Below are 18,199 nucleotides of genomic sequence, written 5' to 3'. Positions count from 1 at the left end.
GTCATTTGGGTCTAGTATTGTTTGTCCCTCAGATAGATGTAGGATCAGTTCCTGTGCAAATGTTGTTTAGGGGTATGTGTAAAGTGATATGTGTCCAGTGCAGCCTCCTTCCCTGAGTGTTCCAGATCCATACATTTTGTGTTGAATGTGATGACAGCACATGCATGTGTGCAGTGTGACTGTGTGAGTTGTATTTGTAGCTGTGAGGTTGGTGTGCTGTTGGTGTTGTGTGTGACAATGTTGTGTACACTTCACTGTCCCTGTGTCTGAGATGAGCAGACATGTGTTTTTGTGTAGTGTTGCAGTGCAGTGTGAGTGACCTGCCAAAGGGGTCATTTTTTGACTGTGATTGTGTCCTTTGTGTTTTATTCCGACGCGGGACGCAATGACAAGTGTACTTGGTGCCGGTAACGTAATCCCCATATGATGTGAATGACGGCGCGATGATCAGTGTGTGCTTATGGTTAATTGCGTTGACGGCAGCATGGATTTTGCGCCCCATCAATGATCATCAGCAAAGGCAGGACGTGTGTGATGGACTCCGTGGGGGCACCAGATGTGTGAGGTTGCCTGCAGGTGGGTTTATCCCTTCATCTCCCTGTTTCCACCTGCTGAGACATGGTGATTGGACCGTCTCGGTCACATTGGCGGTGTGCAACCTCATAATGTGTCTGGCGGAAACACAGGCTCTGCGGGCCTGTTTGTGCTGCTTCGTGACCGCAGCGGTCTGTGCTGCCTGGTGGTGCCGGCGAGACCGCAGCAGTCTTTGCTCCATAGGCCAACATGACTCGTAATACAGCGGTCTGACAGCGGTCAGACTGCCAAAGCTGCCATGGTGGTCCATGCACCGTCAAATTTATAAGGAGGCCCTGATTATCCATGAATGTTGTGCCATTTTTCTTTCTATGTTAAATTTTAAGCAAGTAATTAATTGTAAACATAATCAAAAGCAAACATATCTCTATGGACTTGCCGTTGTTAAATAATATAATTTGAAAATGTGCTTTATAAAACATTTCTTTTTCAAAGGATATTTGGCATTAAACTGAAAATCTTTAGTTTGTTGGGCATAGGATTGTGAAGTGTTGGAAAAAATTATAGCGCTGCTTCTAAAATGGGAATAATGGCACGCTGGGTGGTTAATATTCAAAAGAGAATAGTGTAATCTGTTACTTGCCTTTAAATAATTATCTGTCTTCTCAACACAGTCATAATATTTGAATTTTATGTGATTTAGTTCGTCTATTTTTGCTCATTAGTTCCAAAGAACAGATTAAGAGGATATTTTAAACTGAATTATTGTAAGGATCATAACAGTTTTTGCCTACCCTTCAAGTACATCTACTGTGATGCTTTAATAGAAGCTGAGACTACTAACATTGCTGCAGGGTTTTGGCTTTTATTATGCGCAATACAAAGATTACCCTTAAAGATACGTTACAAAAAACAGATTTTGTTAATGATATGAGGGAGCAGACTGTAATAGATCCAAAGTTTATGAGATAGTCTCCCAGATCAAGTATATTTTTATGGTATTATATGGATTTTCAATTTCTAAATCACCACATCCGGAAGGATCTTATTAGTTAGTTGCATGGGTTTGCAGCAATAGGTAGTAACATTCTAAGCCGATATTTAAGGTGGGGGTGGAGGGACATTTTGAGAACCCGTGCATTATTGATCAGGGGTGGTTGAAATCAGGAGAGTTGGGAGGTTGGAGGCATGTGGAAGGAGGTGGGTCTTTACCTGTTGCCTGAGCGAGTGAGATTAATTATGCCTCTGATCTGAGGGATAGGGAGTTACAGAAGTGGAGAGGTTTCCCAGAATGCGTTGCGTCAGACATCAGTCTGTTTGTCCTTTGAGAGTCTCTACTACTACAGTCGAGAATTCCTCATGATCCTTCTCCTCACAAAGAAGACAAAATGGATCGGCAGCAACAAGTATAAACTGCCTCCCCTTAGTACAGATTTGTAGAACTGATAGTGTAATCCCTTATTTTAAAAAGTGAAATAGAATAGGTGATTTTCTACAAAACGTAACGTTACTTGTTCTCGCTAAGAACATGACAAACCCAGAATATCCATCATGAACCACGGATACTAATTGCTTACAGGTGCAATGCAGTGTATAACTTTTATCCATTTGGGACTTCCGGGTGCAGTGGAATCCCCCGATGCAAGGGTGTTAGAGGTCCAAAGGTCAAGTTTAGGAGTATTTCTAGGTTGTTTAGTATATATTTCCAGGAAGAAATGAGGTTCATTAATATTTTTTAGAAACGACTTACTTAACTTTCATTCTATTTGAATACAATTAATTTGTCAACTTTACCTCATCACTTGCATTTACTTCTGCAAATTTACCTTTTCAATATTATCACTTTAAACAAAATAAATTAAGACATGTAAGGGCAATGTACGGGTTTGTGGTTAGGTGGTAGGTATGTGTAATGCTTACAATTAGGTTTATGGTTAGAGAAGGGTTAAGTGTGAGAGTAAGGATACAGGAAAGTTTTAGCAACATAGTAAAAGTAATGTAAAGGTTTAAAGTTGGTGTAAAACTAGGAATAAGGACAGTGGAGTAGTAAAGGTGCCATGAGCCCTAACCAAAGAAAGGACAATGCAGTTGCCCCTGCCTCAATCCTAAATCATTAACAAAAGACAGCCATAATTTGGGTGCAGTGGGCCCGTCACACAAACCTTCTGCACAAATGTTGGCTACAGGTTCCCAAGTTCCTTATTCCACTTGTCCTTCTATCTCTTCTTTCTATCTCTATCCCGCTCTCATCTTCATCCACCTTTCACCATCACTCGCTCTTCCCCTGCTTTTCAACTATCATTATCTCCTTCCTTCCTTTTGTTCACTTGATCTTGTCACTGTAAATAAAACTTCTCCTTTTTTTCTTATCCCTTTCTTTCCCTTTCATCTCAGCTTTAACCTTCCTACCCCAACCCCCGACCTTAATCTACAAGTTCTCTATACCTCTATCTTTCTGTTCCTTGACATCTACATTTTTACTTCAGTTCTCACTTTATCTTCCACCTTCTTCCTCTGTTCGTTCCCTGATATCCTTATTTCTGGCCTCTTTCCCATATATCCTTTTACATTTCTGAGACTATTTCCTGGTCTTTCCATCTTTCAGCTCTTATATTTCTTTCTATCCTTTAGTCTAGCTTCTACATCTCTCTTCTATTCTCTCCTCTTTAATCCACCCAACCCATGCATCCTCCCAGCCAGGCCACATGTTCTGTGTTGATATCATTCAGAACGGATGACCTGCAATCTATCTGAATCCGTACAGGGCAGGTTAGTCCCCCCTCTGACCTCAGGGCTCCCTTGCCAGTGCACCGGCTACACCAGTGATAGCAAGGCCTCCAGATAAGGGATGAGTTTTACTTTATGGTCATGACCAAGGTTTATAGATTAGAGTTAGGATCATTGTAAGGCATAGAGTTTTCCCTGAAAATGCTGCAGCCGTTGTTCCATGTTTCTCAAACTAGTCGTCTTCTTAACAACAATCAAGATATTAACCATCTCCTAACTGGTTTCAATTCAAATTTAATCTAGCTTTTGGATATATTTCCAATGCAGACCATGACTTACTCAACCAAGTCTGGAATGAGATGAAACCCTTGGTTATCCCTAGAGCTTGCACCATTAAAATTAAAGACTATAAGGGAGAAACAGCACTGAACCCTCAAATATTCTGAGAAAGCTAATCTGTTCTATATTGTTTCACTAACTAGTGACAAAGAAAGCATAATTGAAGCCAAATAGCAGTAGTATTCCTAGTGTGTCAGCCAAGCCTCTGTGCTACTTAGGCAACCGTTTAGATCTTTGTAACAATTTTGACGATGTCTTCTCCGCTGGCCATGCAGGCCAAAAAGCCTCCCAGAAGCTCTTCGCCCTATCTTCTTTTTTTCCAGATATATGTCATAAACACCAGGTCACTGATAAAAAAATTATTCTTCGCAATCTGAATTTGTTACTGGGAAGGCTGTTACTCTACAGTACACCATTGCAGGGATATGCTAATTTCTTTAATCTGAATACTACATAAACAAAGGCCCATATTTATACTTATTAGCGCTGCATTTGCGTCATTTTTTGACACAAAAGCGGCGCATACTTACAAAATACAATTGTATTTTGTAAGTTTGCGCTGTTTTTGCGTCAAAAAGCGGCGCAAATGCATCGCTAAAAAAGTATAAATATGTGCCGAAACTCCTTATTGTGAAAAAATACTTTAACAAACTGAGCTCCATCAAGTGGTCGGATATTATGGGTATTTCCTCTATGCCCTCCAAAGTTTACCTAGATTCAGACATGCCACTAGAAAACCGGATGTCTAAGGTGGCCTATGAGTGTTACTGGCAACTCATATTCCAATGGTTTTAGTTCTGGTCCAGTACCAACTTGATTATCAGAACTCCTGCGAAATGGGTTTAATCGATAAGTTTCTAAACCAGCTTTAATTTGGTACAAAATATTGCATCTAGGCTCTTTACTGCCACCTCCCAACAATAAGACATATCTCACATGCTTGAACATGGATATTTTTTTTAATTAAGAGGCAGATTTACGGAAAGTGGTGCTGCACCAAGTGCAGCGCCACTTTCCCTGCACCCCTTAGCACCCCTACCATCATCATGTGTGCGCCATATTTAAAATATGGCACACCATGGTGCAGGGTAGGGGGCAATAGCGTCATTTCTCATGACGCTATCGATGTACTCTGCAGGAGTAGCGTCAAAATACTGGCACTACTCCTGCAGAGTACATAGGGCCCCATTCTAAAGAATGGAAACCCCCTTTTAATGCCTGTTCTTGAGCAGGTGTTAAAAGTGCCGTCCAAAATGGCGCAAGGAAATCTCATAGATTTCCTTAAGCCATTTTCCCGGCTCCCCTAACGGGGGATCACCCCCTTTGCATACATTATGCCTGGCGCTGACATAATGTAGCGCAAAGGCTTCAGAGTGGCACAATGCATGCTGTAAATACGGCACAGGGATTTTACCCTCGTTGGGCCACATTAACGTAAAAAAGTATTACGTTAATGTGGCACAAGGTGGCGCTAGGGCATTATAAATATGCCGCTAAATGTTTTGCATTAACAATACATTAATGTATAGACACACAAATTCTTTTCACTGCGAGAAATTTTGTTAATCACTTTTAGATTCACTACAGTTAATTTTGGCCTGAATTTTAAAATGGCTAACTTTGGTTGCAAACTTTGGTGGTCATTACAACCCTGGCGGTCAGTGTTAAAGCGGCGGTAAAACTGACAACAGGCCGGCGGTAAAAAAAATTGAATTACGACCGTGGCGGAAACCGCCAACATAGACAGCCACTTTAACACTCCGACCGCCACGGCGGTACAAACAAACACCGCGGAGGTAACCGCCAACAGACAGGTGGAAGACAATGTACCGCCCACAGAATTACAAGCCACCAATCCGCCACCTTTTCCGGGGCGGATTCACCGCGAACAAAAACACGGCGGAAACAGGACTTCGAAGGGAAAACGCTCACCTCTACACACCCCACGAGGAACCAGGACGCCATGGAACCGGAACTTCAGATACTCCCAGCCTTTATCTTCCTGGTCCTCTACGACCACGGTGAGTACTGCACCTACGACACAGGTGAGGGGGGAGGGAAAAGAGAGTGACACACACACGCAACACACAACACCCCCACCCCACCCTCACCCACAACACCATACACACAAATACATATTGATACATCACAGTTACACCCCCCAAACCCCTCTGGAAGAATGCAAGTACAAAAGGAAATGAGTTGAATGATTGTAATATATTAAAATACAGTCATCAAAAATATTTACATATATACACATTTACACTATGAACAATTATATACACCAAGAACACAAGTCCAAGGGATTCCACCATCATAGTCCGTGGACCACTGGGCCCAAAAGGCATGGGCGAGGCCCACACTCAATACCCGAACAAGACGGAGAGAACACTGCAGGGGCATCAGATAGAAATAAAACAGGCACCTCAGGGGGAAGGGAAGGGGGGGCACCTCAGCCGGATGAGTGCACGACGCCAGCTCCAAGAGGGGGCTCCATGCCCATTGATGTATCATGGGGAGTGCAAAGCCACAGTCTCTCAAGTCTCTACAGTGGGTGGGTTGCCCACTGTTCAATCCTGGGGAGTGCAAAGCCACAGTCTCTCAAGTCTCTGCAGTGGGTGGGTTGCCCACTGTTCAATCCTGGGGAGTGCAAAGCCACAGTCTCTCAAGTCTCTACAGTGGGTGGGTTGCCCACTGTTCAATCCTGGGGAGTGCAAAGCCACAGTCTCTCAAGTGGATAACATTCTCCACTGGTTCTGGAGGGGGCTTGGTGCCCAGAGTGCTTCATCCTGCCAAGGACAGAGGTAGTGGATGTAACTCTCCACTGGTTCTGGAGGGGGCTTGGTGCCCAGAGTGCTACATCCTGCCAAAGACAGAGGTAGTGGATGTAACTCTCCACTGGTTCTGGAGGGGGCTTGGTGCCCTGCCCGTGGCGGCCTCAGTAGCGTAGTAAGCATTGGCACGCACTGTCCTGCGGTGGTGCTGGCGGTCTTGTCCTGGGCAGTGGGGCTGCTGCTGGCGGTCCTGTCTTGGGCAGCGGGGCTGCTGCTGGCGGTCCTGTCTTGGGCAGTGAGGCTGCTGGCGCTCTTGTCATGGGCAGCGGGGCTGCTGCTGGCGGTCCTGTCTTGGGCAGCGGGGCTGCTGGCGGTCTTGTCCTGGGCAGCGGGGCTGCTGCTGGCAGTCCTGTCTTGGGCAGCGGGGCTGCTGGCGGTCTAGTCCTGGGCAGCGGGGCTGCTGCTGGCGGTCCTGTCTTGGGCAGTGGGGCTGCTGCTGGCGGTCTTGTCTTGGGCAGCGGGGCTGCTGACGGTTTTGTCCTGGGCAGCGGGGCTGCTGCTGGCAGTCTTGTCCGCCGTGCTGATCTTCTCAGACTTGCCGGTTTTAATGTGCCCCTTCCCCAGCTTGGATGGTGTCGCAGCTGTCTCCACACTCCCAACTGTACCCCTGGAAGTGGCTTTGGTGGCTGATTTCTTTCCCCTCTCCCGCCGGGGCACTGGCCAACTTTTTATGCTTGACAGGTGGGGGACAGTCCGTACTCTGGCTCCTTGCCACACTGGCTGCCCTGCTGCCTGGTGCATTCCATAATCCGGTGACTACTGGCACCACTGGTCCCGCCGATGTTGTGGCTGAGGTGCTAGGTGGGGACCTGGAGAGTCAGGCCCTAGGAGACTGAAGGGTTGGGGGAGGTGAGGGAAAGAGGTCAAGGTTGGCCAGGAAAAGTTTCTTCGGGACACTTGGACGGGGAGCTGGAGGGGGTTTGGGAGTGGAGGAAGAGGTAGTGGTTGTAGGAGGTGTACGTTTGCTGACTTTGGGTGAAGGTGCATGGGGTGGAGGCTGTTTTGAGGTGGATGGCTGTTGGGTGGGTGTGTGGCTGCATTTGTGTACCTTGGGAGGTGGCCTCACAGACACACTGGGAGAGGACACAGGGGACGTGTGAATGGTAGTGGGGGTGGTGAGTGCACGTGAGCGGGGTTTTTGGTGGGTGTGCTGGTGAAGGACGTAGTGGCTGAGTATGTAGTGCATGCAGGTGTGAGTGGAGACGAGACAGGGAGGGAGGAGGGAGACGAGGAGGAGGGGGATACAGTGGAGGCAGTGGATGTTGGTGTGTCTGCATGTGCGTGATGCTTGCGTGAGTGCCTGTGGGATGTGTGGTGCTTATGTTTGCCTGAGCTTCCTTTGTGTGTTGAGGTGTGTGAATGCTGGTCTGATGGTGTGCTTGGGATAGGCTGAGGTACAGGGGTGTGGGTCTGGGTGGAGGAAGTTGGAGGGGGAAGGCTAGAGACAAGGACAATGGCTGCCATCAGTGCTGAGGCCAGAGTCTGAAATGCTTGCTGAAGGGCTGCCTGACCAGAGTGAATGCCCTTCAGGTATGCATTGGTTTGTTGCAACTGCCTCTCTACACCCTGGATGGCATTCAAAATGGTAGACTGCCCAACAGTGAGGGACCTGAGGAGGTCAATGGCTTCCTCACTGAGGGCAGAAGGGGTGACTGGGGCAGGGCCTGAGGTGCCTGGGGCAAAGGTGATGCCCACCCTCCTGGGTGAGCGGGCACGGGGCAAAAGCTGAGGGCTGCTGGGAGGGCGGTGCTGGTAGGGGGGGTGGCGGCTGTACCTGTAGATGCGGGGGCACAGATGGGCCCGCTACCGCAAGTAAGCTCCAATCAGAGGAGGAGTCCGTATTGCTGGTGTCAGCTCCTGTCCCCCACTGGTGAATTAAGACTCTGTAGTTTCGCCCTCCAGGGCCATGTGGGATGCAGCTCCCTCCTGCTCCGGTGCCACTGCTCCTCCGCCTGATGATGCTAATGCACACAAGAACAGGGAGACCACAAAAAGGGGGGGGGTGGGGAGACAGAAGAAAGACATGTTGAGTGCCTGCAATACCGCTACCGTTGGCGGACACGACAGACACAGAAGCCCCCTGCACTACGCTGCGCACTTGGAGTCCACTATTCAATCCCAGGGACATGGGTTACAAGGCTATGCCCGATTTCTGCACACATGGATGTCACAGGAGCCTGACTAGGTGTAGTTGGCTCTGTACACAGGTGGGGTGGGGTGCCACAGGGCCTGCCTTAAGTAGGGTCCTTGCCTACTAAACTCGCCCTGGCCTAGGGGACCCCACAGCCCACCTCCCCCACCCAGACACCTACAATGCACGCTGAATCAGCGGAATGAGAGTGTACTCACCCCCTTGTTGCTGCTGTGATGCCCTCAAGCGCCCATCCAACTCTGGGTACGCCACCGCCAGGATCCTGAACATCAGGGGGGTCATGGTGCAACGGGCACCCCTCCCACGTTGGGAGGCCATCCCCAGCTAGGCCTCTGCCATCTTCTTGCTCCAGCGGCGAATGTCCTCCCATCTTTTCCAGCAGTGGGTGCTCCGTCTGTGGTAGACCCCCAGGGTCCGGACTTCCTTGGCGAAGGGGGAAAAGGAGAAGATATTACCGCCCGCACCGTCACAGTCATTGGCCCGCATCCCTACCCTTGCCATGACGAACATGCACTCACCGTCTTTTCATGCACGCCTCATTCTCACCCCCCTATCTTTCATCCACCCCACTCCACACAGGCATTCCCCATACAGCATGCTCACAGTGTACTTACCTGTTTGTCTGGAGGACCGTAGAGTAGCGTGTACTGGGGGAGGACCCCATCCCTGAGTTTCTCCAGCTCCTCCGTGCTGAAGGCAGGGGCCCTTTCCCCAGACACACGAGCCATTGTCTCTTCCAGACCGAGGTCACAGCAGCACTTGCAGTGTAGGTCCTCTCCTGTCGAAGATCAGGTATCAAGTGATTAAACAGAGAGAAAATGGCGGTGACGTCCGCGGCGGTACGTAACTTCACCGCTGGCGTACATCGTCATTGGCTCCTGGGATCCATAGGGTCCAATGTTAACCAATGCAGGATTGCGCCGCGGTCTTCGACCGCCTACCGCGAAGGTGTACAACGCCAGCGCAGTTACCTCATATCCCCTTATCCCACTTTACAGGTCAGGCAGCTGCCATTTCATGGGCCCACATGGCATTATTTTTGACTGCGTCACACATATGTAGGCCTTGCTTACACTCATACAGGCTAATTTCAAATTGCTAATATTTTCAGAGTAAGCTGTGTTTACGAACCTCAAAGTTGGTTGACTCTCTGCTCGCTGTTCTCCTCCATAGGCACCGTCCGCTGGGGCATGTGAGGAGATGGCAGCATCCTCCAGTGTACAGACCGCTGGTTGACCTGTCGACAATGGAGGAGCAACATGTGATCATCACCTACAGGCTTGATCGTGCCACAATCCAGGAATTGTGTGCCCAGTTGGAGCCAGACCTGATGTCAGCTATCCGCCATCCCACAGGAATCCCCCCTCAAGTGCAGGTGCTGTCAGTACTCCATTTCCTAGCAAGTGGGTCTTTTCAAACAACAGTGGCCATACCATCAGGGATGTCCCAGCCTATGTTTTCCAACGTGTTGTTCAGAGTGTTGTCTGCCCTGCTGAAACACATGCAGAGCTACATCGTTTTCCCTCAGGTGGAGGATTTGCCTACAGTGAAAGGTGACTTTTATGCCCTGGGACATATCCCCAACATCATAGGTGCCATTAATGGGACACATGTGGCCTTGGTACCCCCCCGCAGGAGTGAACAGGTGTACAGAAACCAGAAGAGATACCATTCCATGAATGTGCAGATGGTGTGTTTGGAAGACCAGTACATCTCCCATGTTAATGCCAAATTCCCTGGCTCAATGCATGACGCTTACATCCTGCGGAATAGCAGCATCCCTTATGTGATGGGGCAACTCCAGAGGCACCGGTTGTGGCTATTAGGTGAGCACATGGACCCAATACAGTGGGAATAGTTGTCTGGGTCTGTGGATGTCCCTATGAGTTTGTGTGTTTCTAACAGTTGTCCCTCGCCATTTGCAGGTGACTCTGGTTACCCCAACCTGTCATGGCTACTGACCCCAGTGAGGAATCCCAGGACAAGGGCAGAGGAACGCTACAATGAGGCACATGGGCGGACTAGGAGGATTATAGAGCGGACCTTCGACCTCCTGAAGGCCAGGTTCCGGTGCCTACATATGACAGGTGGTTCCCTATTCTACTCACCAAAGAAGGTATGCCAGATCATCGCGGCCTGCTGTATGCTTAACAACTTGGCTTTGCGACAACAGGTGCCTTTTCTGCAGGAGGATGGTCCGGATGGAGGTCTTGTGGCAGCTGTGGACCCTGTGGACAGTGAAGACGAGGAAGCAGAAGAAGAGGACATCGACAACAGGAACACAGTGATCCTGCAATACTTCCAGTGAGACACAGGTAAGAAGACAACACTGCCTGCTACATCTGATTTAAATGTACTACCTCTTTACTGTCTGTCATTTTCACCCAGTGTATGGTCACTGAGTTGTCACTTTCCCTTACGATTTCACAGATGTGGGTCCCACTGTGTGACATCTGCTCTGTTTCCTCATGGACTATAGCTGTGTAACATAGGTATGTTGACATTACATTTGAATGAGAATTTTGCCACTGTAATTGCTAATACACTATTTCGAAATCACAGACAGACTCCTGATTGTTTTGTGCTTTAAGGGTGTTTATTTAAGTGCTCAATATTGGAGGGGGTTGTAAAATGGTGAGGGGTGATGTTGGAGGAATGTCCATGGCAGAGTCCAGTCTATTAGTCTCCCAGGTGCATTGTCCAAAGGGGCATAAGAAGTGGAGCTGGGGCAGTTTAAGAATGGACAGAGTGACAAGGTGGGACAAAAGGATGACAATCAGGGTGGTCTCATTTCTTGGCGGGGGTCTTGGCATCATTCTCTGTCTTTGTCCTGGATCTCAGGGACCGTTTGCGGGGTGGTTCGCCCTCTGCAGGGGGTGGGGTGCTGGTGTGGTGGTCCTGTGGCGGTGCCTCCTGTACACTAGCGCCGGCGGAGGTGGTGGGCAGTTCATCGTCCAAGCTAGTGTCAGGGGCCCCTTGTTCTGCCACAGTGTCCCTCCTGGTGTTCACGAGTTCCTTCAGCACCCCTACAATGGTGCCCAGGGTGGACGTGATGGATTTGAGTTCCTCCCTGCAGCCCAAATACTGTTACTCCTGCCGCCGCTGGGTCTCCTGAACCTTGGCCAGTACTGTTGCCATCGTCTCCTGGGAATGGTGGTAGGCTCCCATGATGTTGGAGAGGGCCTTGTGGAGAGTGGATTCCCTGGGCCTGTCCTCCCCCTGTCGCACAGCAGCCCTCCCAGTTCCCCTGTGTTCCTGGGCCTCTGTCCCCTGAACCGTGTGCCCACTGCTACTGCCCCAAGGTCCCTGGTGTTGTTGGGGTGGTGGGTTAGCCTGGGTTCCCTGTAGTGGTGGACACACTGCTGCTTGACGTGTCCTGGGGAGAGAGGTATGGGCCCGCTGGGTGTGTGCTGTACTGGTGTTTCCAGAAGGGGGAAGGTCTGTAGTGGCTTGTGCCAGTGTGAGGGGAACCGACTGTCCCGAGGTCCCAGATGGGCTGGTCATCTAGATCCAGTTGGACAGAGCTTCTGTCATCACTGTGGGCCTCTTCTGTGGGTGGAGTGGACATATCTGGACCCTCCTGTCCGATGACGTCAGGATTACTGTCTGGAGAGGGGAGGCAAGGACTTACCTCCTCCAAATTTGGACAGTTGGACCACTGGACAGTCTGGGTCACTTGGGTCCGCCACCTGTGTTCCAAGGGCCACGCTCGTCGGAATGAGAGGGGTCCCAGAGTACCAGTGACGCTGAAGTTTTGGTGCCTGCTGAAGCAGGGGGAAGATTCCGTCGACCCACTGAAGATTTCTTCGTGGCTTCCAGTGCAGGATGAAGGCAGGCAGCCCCCAAAGCATGCACCACCAGGAAACAGTTGAGAAAGCCGGCAGGATTAGACGCTACAATGTCGCTGGTAGTCTTCTTGCTACTTTGTTGCAGTTTTGCAAGCGTCCTGGAGCAGTCAGCGGTCGATCCTTGGCAGAAGTCGAAGAGAGAGGTGCAGAGGAACTCTGGTGAATCCTTGCAAGTCGTTATCGGATGAAAAGCCCACTGGAGAGACCCTAAATAGCCCTCAGAGGAGGATTGGTCACCTAGTCAAGTAAGCACCTATCAGGAGGGGTCTCTGACATCACCTGCTGGCACTGGCCACTCAGAGGACTCCAGAGTGCCCTCACACATCTGGAAACAAGATGGCAGAGGTCTGAGACACACTGGAGGAGCTCTGGGACCCACCCCTGAGGTGGTAATGGACAGGGGAGGGGTCACTCCCCTTTCCTTTGTCCAGTTTCGCACCAGAGCAGGGATCGGGGGTTCCCTAAACCGCTGTAGACTGGCTTATGCAAGGAGGGCACCATCAGTGCCCTTTAAAGCATTTCCAGAGGCTGGGAGAGGCTACTCCTCCCTGCCTTTAACACTTATTTCCAAAGGGAGAGGGTGTAACACCCTTTGTCAGAGGAAATTCTTTGTTCTGCCTTCCTGGGAATGGGCTGCCCAGACCCCAGGAGGGCAGAACCCTGTCTGTGGGGTGGCAGCAGCGGTAGCTGCAGAGAAAACCCCAGAGAGCTGGTTTGGCAGTACTGGGTGTCCATAGTGGAGCCCCCAGGATGCATGGAATTGACTCCCCAATACCAGATTTGGAATGGGGGGACAATTCCATGATCTTAGACATGTTACATGGCCTTATTCAGAGTTACCATTGTGAAGCCACATATAGGTATTGACCTATATGTAGTGCACGCGTCTAATGGTGTCCCCGCACTCACAAAGTCCAGGGAAATGGCCCTGAACTATGTGGGGGCACCTTTGCAAGTGCAAGGGTGCCCTCACACTCACTAACTTTGCACTTAGTCTTCAACAAGTGAAGGTTAGACATATAGGTGACTTTTAAGTTACTTAAGTGCAGTGAAAATGGTTGTGAAATAACGTGTGCGTTATTTCACTCAGGCTGCAATGGCAGTCCTGTGTAAAGGTTTGTCTGAGCTCCCTATGGGTGGCAAAAGAAATGCTGCAGCCCACATTGATCTCCTGGAACCCCAATACCCTGGGTACCTAGGTACCATATACTAGGGATTTGTAAGGATGTTCTAGTATGCCAATTGAAATTGGTAAAAGTGGTCACTAGCCGATAGTGACAAATGTAAAGGTAGAGAGAGCATGAGCACTGAGGTTCTGATTGGCAGAGCCTCAGTGACACAGTTAGGCACTACACAAGCATACACATTAGGCCACAAACTATGAGCACTGGGGTCCTGGCTAGCAGGATCCCAGTGAGACAGGCAAAACACACTGACAAATAGGGTTTGCACTATGAGCACTGGGGTCTTGGCTAGCAGGATCCCAGTGAGACAGTAAAAACACACTGACATATACTCACAAACAGGCCAAAAATGGGGGTAACAATGCTAGAAAGAGGCTACCTTCTCACACAAAGCATCAATAAGTACTTAAAGAAAATTTTCAAAATGGAAGCAGGGTTGCGGGACTAATAGGGAACAAACACTTTTCCAAAATGGCAATGGTTTTGTGGCCTCTGGGGCGGCCAATTTACATTCCGGCTGTGCCCCTACTTCGCCACAGCAGATTTGCGTCCATTTGCTATCCACCTGGCGTACTTCAAAAACCATCTCCCTCCTCACCCTCACTACCTTCAGGCTTGCGGAGAGAGGGAAGTTGCAGTATACAGTGCGATGAATTCCATGAGCACGGGACTCTGTCCCTCTTAGGCCGTTATTTATACTTTTTTAGCGCTGCATTTGTGTTGTTTTTTTACGCAAAATCAGCGCAAACTTACAAAATACAATTGTATTTTGTAAGTTTGCGTTGTTTTGCGTCAAATAATTACGCAAATGCGGCGCTAAAAAAGTATAAATATGGGCCTTAGTCCACAACCATGCTTACATTAACATATATAATTTCATGAGTTACACTTATAGACACATGGGGAATCTTTTTCTGCAGTGCATCATTGCAAACATTGGAAAATTATCAAGCCTTGGGGTATACACCCCCGGTCACAATGAAGAAGATAGAGGGAGGGCAAGAGGTAATATTTAATATTGAAGATGTTAGTCAAGTACTGATACTTAAACTTCACTTTATACTGCCCATATCTTCATATTACTGGATCCATCAAACACTTAGCACATTGTAACTAGGCATCTCACAATGCAGATCCTAATGTGCTACAGAAGATGAGCATCACCAAATGTCAGTACTGATGTAAAACAAAACAAGTATTGGCAAAGCCAACGGGTGTGGTGGCCTTGGATAGCTGATGTGATCATTAATTTTTTAATGGGAATTTATGCCATGAAAGTACATATAAATGAATGGAAAAAGAACAGATGCTATCACCAAACACTTGCAGCCATATGTTTGTAATAAATGTTTTAATTTAAAAAAAAATACTTGCATATAGTATTAATAGGACAGTATGATGTTTACTAGTAGGCACTTGGAACATAGAAACCCCTATTAGTTTTTATGTTTATCATAGGAAAATATGATTCTTTTGATGCAAAGAAAAATAAATAAGTATAAACAACTAAAAGGAAAAAACAGTGGCAAAGTGAAGACTTAGCCCACTGGCACTGGTACTGAAGTGCACTTATGTCAGGCCCAGTTCGGAGCAGCACATAGCAAATAGAGGCTACTGGGCCCCAAGTGTGGTGGTTGAGGGTTTTTGCCACTGGGGCCCTGGGGTCCTTCATACCATGGCTTTGCCATCTGAGCCAAGAGCAACCCTTTACGGACTTGATTCTCAGGATAGAAATGGCAAGCAGTAGCAGGAGCAGTTAAAGGCTTCTCAAACGTAGGTGGGCGCTCACCTTCAACAGTTGCGGCCCTAGAGTCTTCTCAGGCAGATGTTTGTCTTTAGCAGTTGCGACCCTGGGCCCAGAGCAGGAGGACACTTGCCTGTATCAGCTGCATCCTTCGAGTCCATTGCAAGCCAGTGCTCATCTTCGACAACTGCAGCCCTGAAGGCAACTGCTAACTCATGACTTGCTTTGCTCCCTCTCAGCTGCCACTTCTGAATGTCCTACACCCCGAGCAGTGGCATAACTGAACTGGGTGGGGCTCCCCTACACTGAACATGGAGGGGATCCCCCTCCGGACTCACTAAGGCCAGGTGCTGTGCTGAGGGGGCCCCCTGGAGCTCACCCCCTGCACCACGAAGGCTGCGGGGGGCTTTTTAATGTGCCTGACCCTGAGAACATGCTGGGCTCCTCCCCTGAAGAGTCTTTGTCCTGAATTTGCACCTGCATGACAAGGCACTCTCCTTCACTCTCTGAGTAGGCAAGCAGGCTTCTTTGTGCTTTTGTAGACCTTCAGTTTTTCCAGCACGTTGCAGCATTCAGTTGATGTCCCCTCACTCCTGGGAGACCGCCTGTCATGCGGACACCAACTGTGCTCACAGAGCAGTCCTCCTAGTACACTGGGGAGCTCTCCCTTCCTCGGTCTTGAAGAACTGGAAAAACGTGAAGAGGTGCAGATCCCCCAGTTATATGTATTTTCGAGACAGGGGATGGAGACTCACCATCTAAGACTTCAAAACAAATTTGAGTTGGTTCTCTTTCAAATTTAATTTTCTGCACAAATGCTGTGCAAGGTGATGGCCCTCACAGCAGGTAGCAATTGTGTGGTCGCCAAGCAGCAGTGTTCTCAACAAAGCTACAAATGAGTGGGAGGTCTCTGCATCTGGCTGTCATCAGCCTTCCTTAAGCCATAATCAGGGACAGACAAAAGAGCAGGCTCTAATTAGATTTTTCTCCACCTTGGACAACAGAAACTGTGTCCACTCTTCACTCATAACATCTGTAAGATGCTTGTGCTCAATAAGAACCACATAGAAGCCTTTTGCTAGTAACGTTTTTATTGAATTTCTAAAGTAACCCTGTCTTCTTCCTCTGCACTTCAGGTGTGAGTCTCCACCCTCCACCCACAGGAATGCAAACAACACACGTCCACTGTCTGAGGAACTATGTTCCCCATACATCTTATGCCAAGCTAAACCAGGGACATCCAAAATGGATCCCACAGGCCTCAGTACTCAGACTGATACAACACACAGAGTAGTACCATATATGTGCTGCATACACTGCACATAGGCACACATTCAGCATACAATTGATAACTCAGCGCAAGGACCTGTGTTTTACATAGCAGCATAACTTTACATTAGAGTTGTCATTAGACTGCATCCTCACTGACACTAAGAAAAAAGTCTGGTTGAACTACAAATTCACAGGACACAGTATGCAGCCTCCTCCTCATCAAGTGATGTAATTGAGGGCAAGGCAGTAGTTTGACAACTAATATGAGGAGGGCATGATTGGCATGCCCCTCCAGGTCATACAACAGGCCCAGAACTTCACATTGTCAGGAACAGATCAAAGCCTTCATGCTCATGGTAAGTTAGCATGACACCAGGGCCAAAATAAACACCAGAATACCAGTTGCAAAGACAGTCTGTCATGCACGCATGCACACTTGTTTACTATGCAGGGGACATTCCCATCCCAACAACTTCCTTTTTGGCAGATCTGCACATATATAAATAAAAAGCCATCAATCACAGTCCACGAGAGCCGTAGCTGAAATGGGCTGACCCATTGTCGGTGGTACGATGTGTACAGAAGCAAATGGACAGACCATTGGAGGAAGTGGGCTGACCAGGACCCCCTCTATGGCTGTATATATGTATATATTTTGTATTTATCTATTGTTATAATAATAGCATTAGGCTGACAAGACAGCTGAAGCTGTCTCTGAACTTGGCCTCAATTGCAAGACCTATAGGCTTTGCCAATGTTTGTTTCTTTTCACAGACATGTCAAAAATGAGAATGGTTTCCTGAGGAGAATAACAGGAGACCGGGCCTTCTGAGTGAGATGTAAGAAGGCCCTCAGCATTTCTACTGGTTGTATTTCATATAAGGAAGGAGGAACAACCAGAGACCTTAGGTCCATATTTATACCTTTTTACGCCACATTTGCGTCACTTTCTGACGCAAAAGCGGCGCAAACTTACAAAAAACATGTAAATATGGCCCTTAATTTACTAACCATAGCAAGGAAACAAGCATTGGCAAAGCCAATAGGTTTAGTCTATTCTAGATCTATTGGCTTTTTCAATGCGAACTGCTATGAAACATGGTTTTAAGAGACGGAAAAAAACACTATGATGTGGCCAGCGTTGACCACATCATATTCCTTTTTTTTAACTTGTGCAATATTTCAAAATAAAACGCAAGAAGAGCGGAAGTTACACATGGAGGAGAGAAAGAAAGGAGCAGCCGGCAGGGGCGAGGGAAGTGGGAAGGGGAAAGAAGAAATATAACTTGAATCACAGCACGAATCGGTCCGTGCTTCACAGAAAGGAGTGGAATACGGAGTGTAAATAAGGAATACAATTTGTATTTGTTTGCAGCTGAGCCATAACTTTCTGTAGTGGAGACAGAACAACTCCTAACCGGTAGCTGTTTATCTCGCCAAGTTGTGTTTCAAGGCCAGGCATTTATTTCGAACATGCTGCTGCTCAGATTTGCATCATGTTTTCTTGTAGCAGCGTGGCTCCAGCTCTCAATGTTTTGATCAGGTCAGCTCACGAGAAGAGTCCG

The sequence above is a fragment of the Pleurodeles waltl genome, chromosome 5 (assembly GCF_031143425.1).
Source record: "Pleurodeles waltl isolate 20211129_DDA chromosome 5, aPleWal1.hap1.20221129, whole genome shotgun sequence".
NCBI lineage: Eukaryota > Metazoa > Chordata > Amphibia > Caudata > Salamandridae > Pleurodeles > Pleurodeles waltl.
Note: the sequence above shows the minus strand (reverse complement) of the source record.